General features: G+C 43.8%; 1 protein-coding gene across 1 annotated transcript in view; it reads right to left on the bottom strand.

The window, feature by feature from the left end:
• Positions 1-15,524, bottom strand: part of LOC125116958 (pecanex-like protein 2) — a 267,908-nt gene that overhangs the window by 169,338 nt on the left and 83,046 nt on the right. The window lies entirely within an intron of this gene.

Raw genomic sequence — 15,524 nt, 5'->3', positions numbered from 1 at the left:
CACATATATAAATAGATACAGATTCTTTTTTCTTTACTTTCTCTTCCATTATAGGGTACAGGATGTATTTCTTAGTGTTTATTTAATCAATGTTTTAAAATATTTTGGGCCATACCCACGGCACATGGAAGTTTCAGGTCCAGGGATGGAACCCCAGACACAGCTGCAACCCAAGCTAGAACAGTGACAACAGCGGACCTTAGCTCACTGAGCCACCAGGGAACTCCTTTTTTTTTTTTTTTTTGGTCTTTTTTGTTGTTGTTGTTGTTGCTATTTCTTGGGCCGCTCCCGTGGCATATGGAGGTTCCCAGGCTAGGGGTCTAATCGGAGCTGCAGCCACCGGCCTACACCAGAGCCACAGCAACGCGGGATCCGAGCCGTGTCTGCAACCTACACCACAGCTCACGGCAACGCCGGATCGTTAACCCACTGAGCAAGGCCAGGGACCGAACCCGCAACCTCATGGTTCCTAGTCGGATTCGTTAACCACTGCGCCACGACGGGAACTCCATCAGGGAACTCCTTTAATCGATGGTTTAAAAGGTGTAAAACATGCCAAAAGGGCATAAGAGATTGGATCGATTAGTGGACTGAAATGAAACCCAGGAGAAATTTAAAAGTTAAAGACAGTCCTCTGAAGAAAGAGAAAAATTGTTTAAAGTGAAACCAGCAAGATACTTCACAATTAATCAAACAGAAGCACAGATGCCAGGAACCAAGGCGCTGTACTCAGGGCAAAGAACGGACACCAGGTACAGGCATTCCCGTGAGCTGCTTGGGAACTGGTGTCTGTATCTGGAAGCTGGCTCTTCTTCAGGATACAAGCATGTCCTCACACAAAGGGAAGGAAACTTCTACACATTTAGCCTTTCCAACCCCCATCAACAGAACCTGCCAATGCCTTCCCAAAGCTGGATCCAGGAGAGGACTCCAAGGCTTCTCTCTCGAGGTTTTGATCCCTTACACTCACCAAGTGTTTGAGAAGGGCATGCTATTCATTATGCTTAGAATCAAAAACACAAGTCACTGAGTCAACTGGGCTCATATTGTAGCTGCAATGGCTTCGATATGCTGAAGGGGTGAATGTTATGTTGGGTAGAGAGAGGGATTTTCTTTCTTTTTGGGTGCTTCCTTTTCCTAGACATTAAAACGCATTTCTTGTGTCTCTGCCCCGGTGAAAGTTCAAGACCTGGGAAAGCAGCATCTGGAAGGAGACCCAGGCTCGTGGACCCGCGGAGCCTGGAGCTGGACAGGTAGGGGGCGAGGCTGGTTCCTTAAACACCTTCAGCTGCCCCCCTCCTGGCCACACCCCTGCCTCTGGCAGGGTTGCCCTCTGAGCCTCCCACACCAGGGTCCCAAGTGCTGGCACAGGGACTCTCTGCGGGCCCTCCAGGCACCAGTGCTGTGCCCATTATTTTCCTAATTCTTCCCATCAATTTCCTCCGCAAGTTCCGGGTGCAGTGATAAAAGCCTTCTCCACCCTAATCTGCTCCTCCCTTTGGAGTTTCCTTCAGCAGAGCCCCCTCTTTCTACGTCCACTTCATCCTGCCTCAGGCCAACCCCCTGCTCACACCCACCAAGTCTCTTAGTCCACAGACATCCTCTGGCTGGAAGACAACATCCTCTCTTTTCATTGGTTCCTCCAGCCCTGCCCATAAACCCGCTGAAGTTGCCGACACCTTTATGAAACTAATGTATATCAACTACACTGCAATAAAATTGAAGTTAAATTAAATTGATGAAATTATTTTTTCTGACTGCATCCGGAGATGTGGAAGTTCCCAGGCCAGAGACTGAACTCTCCTCACAGCAGTAACCCGAGCCACAGTAGTAACAGTGCCGGGTCCTTAAGCCTCTCAGCCTCCAGGGAACTCCTAAATGAAAATAAATTTTTAAAAAGAAAACAAAAAATTTAAGAAATAAAGTGCAAAGGCCCCCTTTGCCCAGTTATGCTGGAAAGACACAGTGATCTCCCATCTCCTTCAGACCTGCCCGGCCTTGCAGGAGGCTCCATATCAGCCTTATCCCATAGGGCTCCTCCCCTGGAGTCAGCACCTCCTCACAGAATGGGCTCCAAGCTGGGCAGACCTGGACTTGAATCCTGATCCAGCCAGGTTAAGCTGTGTGGCCTGGGTTAAGTTACTTAGCAACTCTGAACATTGGTTAATTCCCTCTTCTATAGAAAAAGAAAATTATATATATGCAATGGATGCTGGGAGGGTACTTTTCTGATCTTGGGCAAATTTTTTAAGTTTGGGGTATGGGAGGGTTCAATACAGCCCCCACTTAGTCACTGGTACCCAGTTCTCTGAGCCAGACATCTGGGCTGTTTCCTTTCCATCATTCCCATAGTCGGCTGGTCCTAAGGTGTCATTGATGCATCTGGCAATGCACCTCCAATCTATTCCCTCCTTTCATTGCATCCTCCACTGTCTCGTTCCAGCACTACTGTTAACAGCTTCATTATAGGAGGATGGAATGTCAATCTCCACGTCCCTGCCTCCCATAGACCCCAGAAGTCATCCTCTGCATAACAAAAGAGTGGACCTCCTCCCATAAAAGGCAAATCAGTCACATGATGGCTCTTCACTCAGTACCTTTCGGTGATTCCTCATTGCCTACAGCAAAACTACTCCAGTGAAAGCTACGAAAGCCAATTAGGATCTGGCCCCAGCTCCTCTTTACAGCTTCCTTCCTCGCATTTATGATACACACAGCAGTAAAACCATAAAGATGTATTGCTGGCCACTCTGCCTTTGCACACAAAGTTTCTTCTGCCCAGAGGGTTCTTCTGCTCTGACCCCACTCCACTCCCCTCTACCCAGTGAACTCCTACACATGCTTCAGTGCCCAGTATAAGAAGTTCCACTTGCTTGGTGCTATCTCCCAGGCAGAGAGAAGCTCTCCCCTAGCAGCAGAACCACCTTTCCAACATGTATACTTCAGCATCTAAGACACCTCACTCCTGCTACTCCTGGGCACAGGTAGGTCTTGTCCCCTCTGTGCTCCCTGGGGAGGGGTGTTAGTGTCTCTCTTTCCCCCTGTCCTTGGGACAAAGGTTACTACATCACTGTATCCTTGAGTGAATGATTACAGGGTTTCCGTTTGCAGGATTATACCAGTCCCTCTTCTATGACCCGTCTGGGAAAAATATTTCAGCAAGAAAAGAGGGAGAGGAAATAAAGTCACTTCAATCAAATGTGGGCCAGGCAGTGAAATGCCACGAAAATGATGAGACTATCAGAGGAAAGATATCCCTTGACCTTAAAACTAATTTTTTCCCCTCAGACAGAGCCCCCAATAACACAAAGTTTATTCTGGAATTGGGAGCTTTTTTCTTTCCTAAATGTCCACTCATCAAACATGTATTGGCCACTTCCTATGTGCCAGGCACCAAGGAGGCCACCTCTGAGGACAGCACAGGTGTGGGTGCAGGGAGAGGTGAATTACAGAAGTAATTGCTGTAAGGTGTGATAGGGAATGGACAGTGAGGTGTCTTTGCCAGGTGCTCCCCGGGCAGGAAGCAAAGGCTCAAGTGAGAGGCTTTAAGTCCAGCCCAGCATAGAAGAAATTTGGGAGAACAGGTCCCTTCCCTGCAGGGACTTCTGGGGAGGCCAAGCCAGGCTCTGGGAGCACCCTGGGCGGATGGAGCCGACCCCACCCTCCTCCCATATAAGCTTCCTGTCCCTGCTCTGGACACCCACCTGCAGCTTCTTCTCTTCCATTTCATACTGGGCTGTTACAAAAACACACAAAATATGTTTTCCAGGAGAGAAAATGCTGTAGTGCCCATTGTGGCTCAGTGGGTAAAGAACTAGTGTCCATGAGGATGTGGTTTTGATCCCTGGACTTGCCAATGGATATTAAGGATCCAGCATTTCCATGAGCTGCAGTGTAGTTTGCAGATGTGGCTCAGATCTCACGTTGCTGTGGCTGCAGTGTAGGCCAATAGCTGCAGCTCTGATTCGACCCCCAGCCTGGGAACTTCCACATGCTGCAGATGCGGCCCTAAAAAAGAGAAAGAGAAAGAGAGAGAGAGAGAGAGATATCCTGCTAAATTCTATTTCCTCCCACTCATTCCTCCACACTTGCCTATGCTGAGTGTTTAATTCACAGTTTTGTGAAGGCGGGGGCCTTCCTTTTACATGTGGCTCATAAAAAAATGCAGATATTAGAAAAAAAAAATCACCCTAAGAAGGATTTAGTAACCATGAGCATGGAGATAAGGGTCCCTGCTTGGAACAAAGAAAAAGTCAGAAGAAAAAGCACTGGTAGAAGTGGATTCCAGGCTCCTCGATTCCTGGAATGAGTGATCCTATGGAACCTGCTTAACTTAGTAGCTCAGCTTCCACTTCTGTAGAAAGGTGACAAGGACACCTCTCTTGAAATATTGCTGCAACGCCTTAATGCGATTGGAAACAGCCATGCACACTGCAAGGCAGTATGTCAATGTTAGTTTTTTATTAATTGGAAAAGAAAGAGCACCGTGATGGATGTGTCTTTGCAGATAATAAATTAATGCCACATTAAATATATTTAAATTTTTAAGTTTACCTACTTTGACTCACCCAATAACCCTTACCCAATTCCTCTCTCATTTACCTTCTAGGTAATTAAATCTCTGCAAAGCAAACATGGAAGGACAGCCACCTCTCCTAGGATAGAAGGACCCTCCTACTTTACCTACTAAAATAGCTGGTAGAAAAGGGAATGAGAGGTAACAATATCTAACAGGAGACAGTGGAGTGACTCTGCACCACATCCTTCTACTTCCCAGCATTTACCCTGGCTCATGACTACAGATCTAAACAAAGACTATGTGATTAACCTCTGATCCTTCCACTGGGTGGAGTCTGCTGACAGCAGGAACTTGTCAGTTTCACCCCAGTGTATTCTGACGTTGTACTGGTCCCTGGCCCTGAGAGGCCCTTAACATGTATGGATCTGATGCCTTGGATTTAAGCAACTGTTACTTCCTTCCTCTGTAATGCAGACCGAAGAGTGCAGAGCAGGTTATTTAAGTATCTAGAAGGATACAGAAGGTTGGTCTTTCCCAGTGCAGAGCAGTAGTTAAAAGCATGGGCTTAGACACAGCTTCAATTCCAACTCCTCCAATTCCAACGCTGCCGAGCACGAAAACACTGGGCAAGCTTTTAAGCCTCCGTTTCCTTATTTAAGATAACACCCAAGGGAGCTCCCATCCTGGCTTGGCAGTAACAGACCCGACTAGTATCCTCAAGGATTCGGGTTCAATCCCTGGCCTCGCTCAGTGGGGTAAGGATCCGGCATTGCCATGAGCTGTGGTGTAGGTCACAGACGTGGCTCAGATCCCGAGTTGCTGTGGCTGTGGTGTAGGTCTGCAGCTGTAGCTCTGATTGGACCCCTAGCCTGGGAATGTCCATATGCCTTGGGTATATAAATACCCCATATATATAAATACCCCATAGGGTTGTTGTAAATATTATATGAAGTGTTGTGTGTAAAATGCTTAGTAGCCAGTCTAAAACACTCAATAAATGCTTGCTATTACCCTATGCTTTACTAAGATTCCGTCTCAGTCATTTCAGGCTGCTATAACATAGTATTATGGACCAGGTGGCTTATAAACAACAGAAATTTATGTCTCACAGTTCCAAAAGCTGGAAGTCCAAGATCAAGGTGCCAGCAGGTTTGGCATCTGGTGAGAACTTGCTTTCTGGTTCACAGCTGGCATGTCTTCATGTGGTAGAAGGGGTAAGGGAGTTTTTCTGGCCTGTTTCAAAAGGGCACTAATACCAATTGCAAGGGTGTCATCCTCACTACCCAATCACCTTCCAAAGTCCCTATCTCCTCATACCATCACCTCTGTGATTGGGATTTCAACATACAGCTCTGAGGGGACACAAACCTTCAGACCATAGCAGATATAGAAGAGCTGACTATGGACGGCAGTAAAATCACATTTCCTGAAAAAATTAGAATCAACCTTAAGTATGGTTCTTCTCTAAGAGTCTGGGGGGGGGACAATGATTTTTGTTGATTCCTTATAGCCTTCTACTCTGTACTACAGATGGATAATAATAAAACAGGAACTCTTCTAAAAAATGTGACTCTGCCCTTACCAAGATGTGATATTATTATCTAAAGTTGCACAAACTGAACTGATGGATCTTATTTGGGGTCATTCTTATTTATTTATTTATTTATTTATTTATTTATTTATTTATTTATTTATTTTTGCTTTTTAGGGCCATGCCCACAGTATATGGAGGTTCCCAGGCTAGGGATTGAATCGGAGCTACAGCTGCCAGCCTACCCCACAGCCATAGCAATTCAGGATCTGAGCCGAGTCTGCAACCTACCCCACAGCTCATGGCAACACCAGATCCTTAAGCCACTGAGCGAGGCCAGGGATGAACCGGAAACCTCATGGTTACTAGTTGAATTCATTTCTACTGCCACAACGGGAACTCCTCATTCTCGTGTATTATCTCAAGCTGTTGCATTCCTTCTGGTTTGTGTCCTATACTAGTAAGAGTCTACATTCATCCTTCTCTGCATGCAGCATCTTCTGAGCATAACCAATAGCTTCAGGATAAATTGCTAGGCATGAATGAAGGGCACCATGGCTACAGGGATGGGACAGAAGGAATGAATATTTCTCTTTTCCTTCTTTTTTTTTATTTTTTAATTTCTTTTAGGGCCGCATCTGTGGCATGTGGAAGTTCCCAGGAGGCTAGGAGCTGCAGCTGTTGGCCTATGCTACATCCCCTGCAACATGGGATCCGAGCCTCGTCTGCAACCTACACCACAGCTCACAGTGATGCCAGATCCTTAACTCACTGGTCAAGGCCAGAGATTGAACCTGAGTCTTCATGGATACTAGTCGGGTTCGTTACTGCTGAGCCATGATGGGAACTCTGGAATGGATATGTTCTTCAACAATGTAAAAAGGGTGTGACACAGAATGGCACATTTGTCCTTTGAAGAAGAAAGGTAGAATGAAGGATGTCGAGGAGTCCATATTCCAGGTATGGCTTTGCATGTTTTCTAGCCCAACCTCAGATCTTCACACAATTCTAGAAAGAAACTGCACTCATCTGAGCTTGGGCAGATTATAAAAAGGCAGATCACCTGGATCTTCCTAGGCTCTCTACTGAAAACATCCTCAACCTCCAAGTTCTTAACCTTGTTCATTTTTTTCAACAGATACAGTTATATATATATATATATATATATATATATATATATATACATACATACAGACACACACACACACAATAGGAGGCAAATTTCTCAGGGTAGCAAGGATGGGAAAAACCATTTGGGTACATACATGAGTTACTCTTTCATGTTTACAATGTCCAGATTTGCAAAACTATGCCATCTTCAGGAAGGATTATTTTAGATTTGGGAGAGATCTCACAACTGAGCTAATCTCACTCCTTCGAATTATTGATCAAGTAAGAAGACAGGGAGAATAGAAGAAACTTAACCAAGGTGGTAAAGCCAGGACCAAGCCACTGGTTCATGGCACTCTATCCTACACCACCCTAAATATCTGTACAGATACCTGTGCGAAGTATGTGGACATCTCATGACTTTCCATTTTTTTAAAAAAATCTTGCTATCACTGTAAATTTGGAGTTCCAAGTTTTAAAAGCTGTTTCATTCATGTATTCATCCCCCATTCAACAGTGCGGGACCTTTTTTTCAGTAACTGCCTGTTTCATTGAACAACAAGCAATGAAACTGGCAACGTTAAAGCCCAAAGGAAGAAGTGATCTGGGAAGGGCTCAGAGTCAGCTTCACAAAGGACAGAGTAAGGAGCTGGGTTGTCAAGGTGACTAGGAATGAACTTGAAATGGGCACAGTCCGCATCATGTAAAAGTACAATGCTTCAAGGCTGCATGAACCTGCATTTAAGCACTTCTGGTTATGATGCAGGATGGGTACAGCTGAATGTACTCCTAAAGGTACTGCTCTTAAACACACATGAAATTCATAGCAGTAGATTAAAGAACAGGAAATAGTTAAGCATGAAGAAAACATATTGAAGGGAAAGGACTTTCATGGATTACAGACCCATAATTTTCTGCACTGGGAAGAGAGGCAGGTGGGTGCCAACAACTCTGAAGATGAAACAAAAGGAAGTAAACTTCAGCAAGGAAACCTGGGAGTAACTTAAGGAAAAACTTCCTGACATTGATGATTCAATAAAGTACAATTAGGGAAACATTAGCATTTCCTTTTCTCCAATTGTTTTAAAACATAGATATTGTCCATGGAGAGTTAAGAGACAAGACTGCCTGAAAGAGAAGGAAGGAAGAGAAACTTGCTGAAGGCTTTTCTTATTATGCTTTCACTGCATAGGAACATATCATTGTTTTAACAGCTCTGCAATTTCTCTCTCTCTCACTCTTTCGCTCTCTCGCGCTCTCTCTCTCTCACACACACACACAACTAAATAAACACTGAGAACCAGAAGGAACTATTCAGCATCAGTTTGCAGAATTAAGATTTGGGGAGGGGAGTGGGGGGACACAATAAGATAAAATGGCTTTGTCCCTTTTTTTCATCCCTCTTTTCTTGATTTCCTGATCACTCTCCAGGCTATTCAGTCCTAGGCCTCACCACCTGCATTTCCCCTCCAGGGCCTCAGCCCATCTCCTCTGCCCAGGCTCCTCGGACAAGCCTCTCAGCACAAGTGGGAGTCCTGTGAAAGAACAACAGTGAACTTGATGGGACTTTCCATGGTCTCAGGAACACCTAGAAGCCCAACTTCTAGCAGGAGTTGATCTTGTCCAGTCAAAAATATAGTTTAAAAAAATGCCTCTGAGGAGTTCCTGTTGTGGCTTAGTGGTTAACGAATCTGACTAGGAATTATGAGGTTGTGGGTTCCATCCTTGGCCTTGCTCAGTGGGTTAAGGATTTGTCATTGCTGTGAGCTGTGGTGTAGGTTGCAGAGACGGCTCAGATCTGGCATTGCTGCGGCTGTGGCGTAGGCTGGAGGCTATAGCTCCAATTAGACCCCTAGCCTGGGAACCTCCATATGCCACGGGTGCAGCCCTAGAAAAGGCAAAAAGACAAAAAAATGCATCTGAGGATGTTTTTATTTTAATTTTTTGTCTTTTGTCTTTTAGGGCCACACATGTGGCATATGAAAATTCTCAGGCTAGGGGTCAAATCGGAACTGTAGCACCAGAGCCACAGCAACAAGGGATCCGAGTCGCATCTGCAACCTACACCACAGCTCACAGCAACAGCGGACCCTTAACCCACTGAGCAAGGCCAGGGATCAAACCCGAGTCCTCATGGATACTAGTCAGGTTTGTTAACCACTGAGCCACAGTGGGAACTCCTTTATTTTAATTTTTATTTTGAGATAGAGAAGAAAATATTGACACGAGGAGGAAAAGAATCACTAAACTGAAGAGGGATTTTGAAAGAAAACGATCACTTGTACTGGCTATTTTAGCTGGAAGTTTCATTTCAGTGTTCAAACAGTCTCGTTTCTATAGAGAGAAGCAGAAAGTAAGAGAGGGAGTACTGACTGGTATTTCTAGTGGATTTTTGAAAAATAAACTTTCATATTTTAAACATACATGTATTAGACTTGAGTTTTATTATATACATATGTAATTTGTTTTACTCACAGACACACAATTGCACACAGACACATAATACATACATTATATACATAAATATATATATATTTACACACACACAAATACATATTTTTTGGAAGGAGATGAGGTTTTAGACAATCTATCACCCACTGATAATGAAATGTATTCCGTGCGACAGTTTGCTTCAAAATTAACATCCCTAATTGCTTTGAGAGGTGTCTCATGGGCCCCTGAATGGGAATAATATGGATTGATGAGTGCTGGCTTCATAAAACTCCCACAGGTTTTGAAATATTTTTTATGATGTAGAAATAAAACTGTCTGATAGTTCTACAATTCTGTGGTAGATGTCATATGCCTTTGGGAATTCCTCTGATGAAAATGCATAGGGAAGTGCAGCTTTGTATAAAAGTACTCTCTGAAGAGACTCTTACTTTCAGCATTTTTTTCCTTCAAAATTTTGTTCCTTCAAAACATGTCTACAATGGAATTTACAGGGCCAACTGAGGGTTTGGTTGCAGAGTGAAGGCAAACAGACCAAATTTCTTACTTTGCTATGCCCTTCGTATCAGATTCACACATTTGCTTTTTAAAGGAAAAGTAATGGATTTTTTTTCCTAGCCCATTGAAAATGGGGGCGTTTCTGAGGTCCAGGTTTTCATACATCCTAACTTAAGACCCAGATCAGATCAATTTGACACTGATAGAAGTCCTATTTCTAGATCTATTGTGCAATGAATCTCACCCTTAAACAAAAGGAGCTCTGTGCTCTTTAAGTTCTAAAAACTCAGTAAGATCAGATTAGGCTCCCAGTCTTGGTAGTCTGTACCTTGTTCATACTCTACGGCCATAGGTCACCATGTGGCTGGCTGGCACTTGCAAGCATGCACTGGGCACCCTGGGGTTCCCCAGCACCCAGTGATGGTCCCACAGCAGCCCCTGTTGATATCCCCCATAGATCTGAACACCCTAAGAGGTCCCCCCAAGGCCTATCACTGAGCCTAACTCCTACCAGCCAATCAGTATGTGCTCGGTAAATTAACAAATGATTGTATTAACAAATGCAATGAATCAGACTTCACTGTCTACTAAAAGAAGGTTTTGCAGCAACACGGATGGAACTAGAGACTCATACTAAGTGAAGTAAGTCAGAAAGAGAAAGACAAATACCATATGATATCACTTATATCTGGAATCTAATATACGGCACAAATGAACCTTTCCACAGAAAAGAAAATCGTGGACATAGAGAACAGACTTGTGTTTGCAAAGGGGTAAGGGGTGGGAGTGGGATGGCCTGGGAGTCTGGGGTTAATAGATGCAAACTAATGCCTTTGGAATGGATAAGCAATGAGATTCTGCTGTATAGCACTGATGATGGAGCATGATGGAGGATAATGTGAGAAAAAAGAATGTATACATGCATGTAAGACTGGATCACCTTGCTGTACAGTAGAAAATTGACAGAACACTGTAAACCAGCTATAATGGAAAAAATAAAAATCATCATAAAATTTTTAAAAAGTGGGTTTTCCTTACATCATACCCTTTTTTTCATTTTGGTGGAAAAAAAACCAGCATATCTTTATGATTCAATATCATTTTACTCTTAGGAATGGGTACGGGGGAAAATAAGCTCAATTAGCTAGCAAGAAGCACTGATCGGAGATATTCAAACCTACTTACACCAACATAGGTAAATACAGATAAGTACACACACACACACACACACACACACAAACTATTTGGAAAATAACAACATTTACTTTCCTTCTCATAACCTTCTTCTCAGTTATTTGCACTTATTCAATCCCAAAGTTTATTGAGCATCTTTCATGTAACACTGGGCTTTTTTTTTTGCTTTTTAGGGCCGCACTCGCAGCATATGGAGGTTCCCAGGCTAGGGGTCCAGTCTGAGCTACAGCTGCTGCCCTATACCACAGCCACAGCAACACGGGATCCGAGCCGCATCTGCGACCTACACCACAGCTCACGGAAATGCCAGACCCTTAACCCACTGGGGAAGGCCAGGGATCGGACCCGAAACCTCAGGGATACTAGTCGGATTCGTTTCCGCTGCACCACGACGGGAACTCCTGTAACACTGGGCTTTTTATAGACTATGAAAAGAAGCATATATTAACTAGAGTTCAGGAGCTCATGGTCAAACAGGGAGTGAAGAAAGGTATGCCCTAACAACAACAACAACAGGACCTATGCACCGAGCAAGGGCTTGATCAGCCCCTTCACTTAGATTCTCACATTTAGACTGTGGCCCACTTTCAAGGCAAGGATGGCTCGTCTTCAACATAAGAAGCAACGGCTTTTGCGGTACTAGTTATTGTGGGAGTATCTGTATTTCCCACAGAACTGATTATATTCAGAATAAGTACTGAGCAAACACCAAAAGGACAATATTGCCCACAGGATTTTGGAAGAAGGACCAACTTCTGCTGGCATGGCTAGGACAAGGGTCACCATCCATCACTACTGGGGCAACCACTGCTTACACTGCAGCCTGGAATTCTCTTTTCCACCCATCTCCTCCAACCCCGCCTACCACCCCAAGCTGGACAGCCACAAAATCCTACCCATATTAGCTTCACTACATTTCTTGATTTGACCCTTTCAAACGCTACGCTTCCTACCCAAACCTGAACCTACATCTTCCTTTACTTGACAATTGCAATTCCAGTTTGAACAACAGAGCTAACATTATTTTTCCTGTTTTCCCCCCAAAGTCAGTGTCCACAGCCACCATCAAAGACATCCAACCATAGCTTGAGGATCCAGATGACTCAGTGCCACCTGGGTTTGGAGACCAATGTCACGTATTTAACGTTCTAGGAAGCAAATGTGACATAAAAGTAGTCACTGCCCATCAGACATCCATTTCCCCTTCTTCCCTGCCAGCAATCACTTCCTCGCTACTTGTTCAGACAGCTAAAACCGGTAATCCCCACTCCCTTGAAGCCAGAAGTGGCATGACTCTCACCAAAAAAATATAATCTGAAGTCTGGTGTAATAAGACTGAATTAAAATGTGGATTTTATCATCCAACTTATTACTATTATCACCATTATGTTCACCTACCCATCACCATCAACCAATTATAGCGAATAATTGTTTCCCTGTGTACTGGTTTTCTAGCGCAGTGTAACAAATGCCCACAAACAGTGGCTTAAACAGCCTAAGGTAGGATGTCACAGTGGCCTGGGTCAGGCATCTGGACACAGTGTGCCTGGCTCCCCAGCTCAGGGTCTCACGAAGTAGAAATCCCAGTGCTGCCCAGGGTTACAGTCTTACCTGAGACGTGAGTGCTCTTCCAAGCTCACTTCCGGTTGGCACAATTCAGCTCCTTGCAGCTGGAGGACTGAATCTTCCTGCTGCCTGTAGCTAGGATCTGCTCCAGATCTGAGAGGCCACCCTCCTGACCACGTATGGCCCTTGCCACAGGCCATGTGCAACACAGCTGTTTACTTCTTCAAGGCCACGGGGAGGGTTCTTGCAGCTGCTTCTGTCTAACCTCTAGACGTTCTTTTTAAAGGGCCTGTCTGATTAGGTCAGACCCACCCACACAATGTCTCTTTTGCTTCACAAATTCAAGTTAACGGATTAGGGACCTTCATTACATCTCAAAACCCCTCCACTTTTGTCAGATAATGTAACCCAATCACGGGAGCAACATCTCATCCTACGCACAGTCCTGCCCACACTCGGAGGGCAGAAATTACACAGGGTGGGCACCCCAAGGGAAGAAGTCTTGTGGCCATCTAAGAATTCTGCCCACTACCCCATTTCATGAAAACCCCAGAGTGAGGCCCTTTATATACATTATCAATTTCATTTCATTTCATTCACTCCTGACAATATACATATGAAGTAGGTATTACTAATCCATTTTACAATTGAAAAAAAAAACCAATGTGAATTAGCCATGTGCCCTTAGGCAAATAACTTCAGTGCTCTGTGCTTATATTCACCACTGGAATACAGAAATGCTAGTTATCTTGCTTGTGTATTACATGAGGCTATAATAAAAGGGCAGATGAGAAAACACTTGGGAAATCATTCTGAAAATTAAAGTACCATCGATTGGCAAAGTGTGTTCTCTGCCTGCAAATTGTTCTTCTGAAGAGAAAAAATATATTTATCTTCAGATGTGCTAGGGAAGAGGGCACAGGCGTGAGACTGAAAAGACACAAGATCTGTGGTCTGCAATGTGTAATGTTCGGTCACTTTCTCTCTGGACCTCCACTTCTGCATTACAAAAAATAAAATGGGGAGTGCCCTTTGTGGCTCACCAGTTAACAAACCCAACTAGTATCCATGAGGACACAGGTTCTATCCCTGGCCCTGCTCAGTGGTTTAAGGATCCAGCATTGCTATGAGCTGTGGTGTAGGTGGCAGATGAGGCTTGGATCCCATGTTGCTGCGGCTGTGGCGTAGGCCAGCAGCTGTAGCTGCGATTCGACCCTTAGCCTGGGAACTTTCATATGCCGCAGGTACGGTCCTAAAAAGCAAAAAAATAAAATAAAATAAAATAAAACAAAATAAAATGAAGGAGTTGGAGTAGGTCTAACGTCTATTTCTGTTAGGTCTAAGGTCTACTTCAGAACTAAAACTACCATAGAACTATGAGTCTGTTTTATATTTATGTTAAGACTTTAAGACCTGCATGCAGGGGAAATGCCATGGTTTTAGCTGTAACCCTGTAGTACCTAGAAGAATATGGGTAAAATGCTCCTATATTCAGTCGTTAATGATGCTTGGGAAACATTAAATTATAATAATGCATCTCAACCTCTCGATGCCCTTGCCATCAATAAAATAGAATCTCTTTGTAAGGGATAATAATAAAAAAAAAAAAAACAGAAATTATGCTTTATCCAGAGGTGTAGAAAGCCCAGCTAATTAACCACGGAGCCATTTCTCCAGGGAGCAAACCGTCTGGTTGTTTCTGTGCATCGCTGTCAAACTGCTAAGTCAGTGAGGGGGTCTGTGTACACGTGACCTGCCACCATCTTGGATGAAGCAAAAGGAAAGTGGAATTTGAAGAGGAACAAAGCGTCTTTCCCTAATTAATATTCCAGCGAACAAAATTATCTCACAGACCCTCAGTGTGCTTCTATCAAGTGAGAATAATAAAAAATCAAGGATATAAATACATATCGAGACTCACATAGAGAAACACATCTCTGGCCAGGCAGCCGACACACTGCAATTGTTCACAAGGGCCCATCAATCCACCACGGTGCAGCGGAGATAAAAGGAAAAAAAAAAAAACAGTCCCAGCAATGCAAAGTGTAAGCATAAAAGTCATAAACAAAAGCATCATTAAACAAGAAGTGGAATCACAGCTCTGGGTAAGTGTGTTCGGTTGAAGAGGGGTGAGTTTTTCTTTTTTCCCAAGGACCCCCCTGCCAATTTGCTAAACCCATTCATTCAATTCACGGCATTTAATACGTGCTGCTTTTTAAGGTGAAGAGCCTACCTGAGACCATCAGAGAACTCGGGACTTACAAATGAGAAAGGAGAAATGCAAATTGCTCTATTTTTAACTAAAAAGTGTTTCAAAATATAGACAGAACATTAAGATTCTCTAACAACAGATCATACTATTTATCATAAGTGATGCTTATTCTATGCTGAGCAAGGAAGTCAATACCTCTTTGAGATTAAATAAATCTTTCAAAGTACCCCAGTTTCACCCAGGAAAAAGCCCATTTCAACACATAAGTAAACCCTAGAGCCCTGAAGTGTTCATTACCATCTCAGAGCCTGCAGTGTGGCTTTCAGAGTCGAATCTATTTACTGCGATCCAACAGTGGCTTACACTTACGGCATGTGGCACGCCATAGACAAAAAGGAAAAGAGAAATAAAGAAAAGCCTCAACCCAACAAAGTAAATAGATT

Source organism: Phacochoerus africanus, chromosome 15 (assembly GCF_016906955.1).
Source record: "Phacochoerus africanus isolate WHEZ1 chromosome 15, ROS_Pafr_v1, whole genome shotgun sequence".
Classification (NCBI taxonomy): Eukaryota; Metazoa; Chordata; class Mammalia; order Artiodactyla; family Suidae; genus Phacochoerus; species Phacochoerus africanus.
This window is presented reverse-complemented; position numbering and strand designations above follow the sequence as displayed.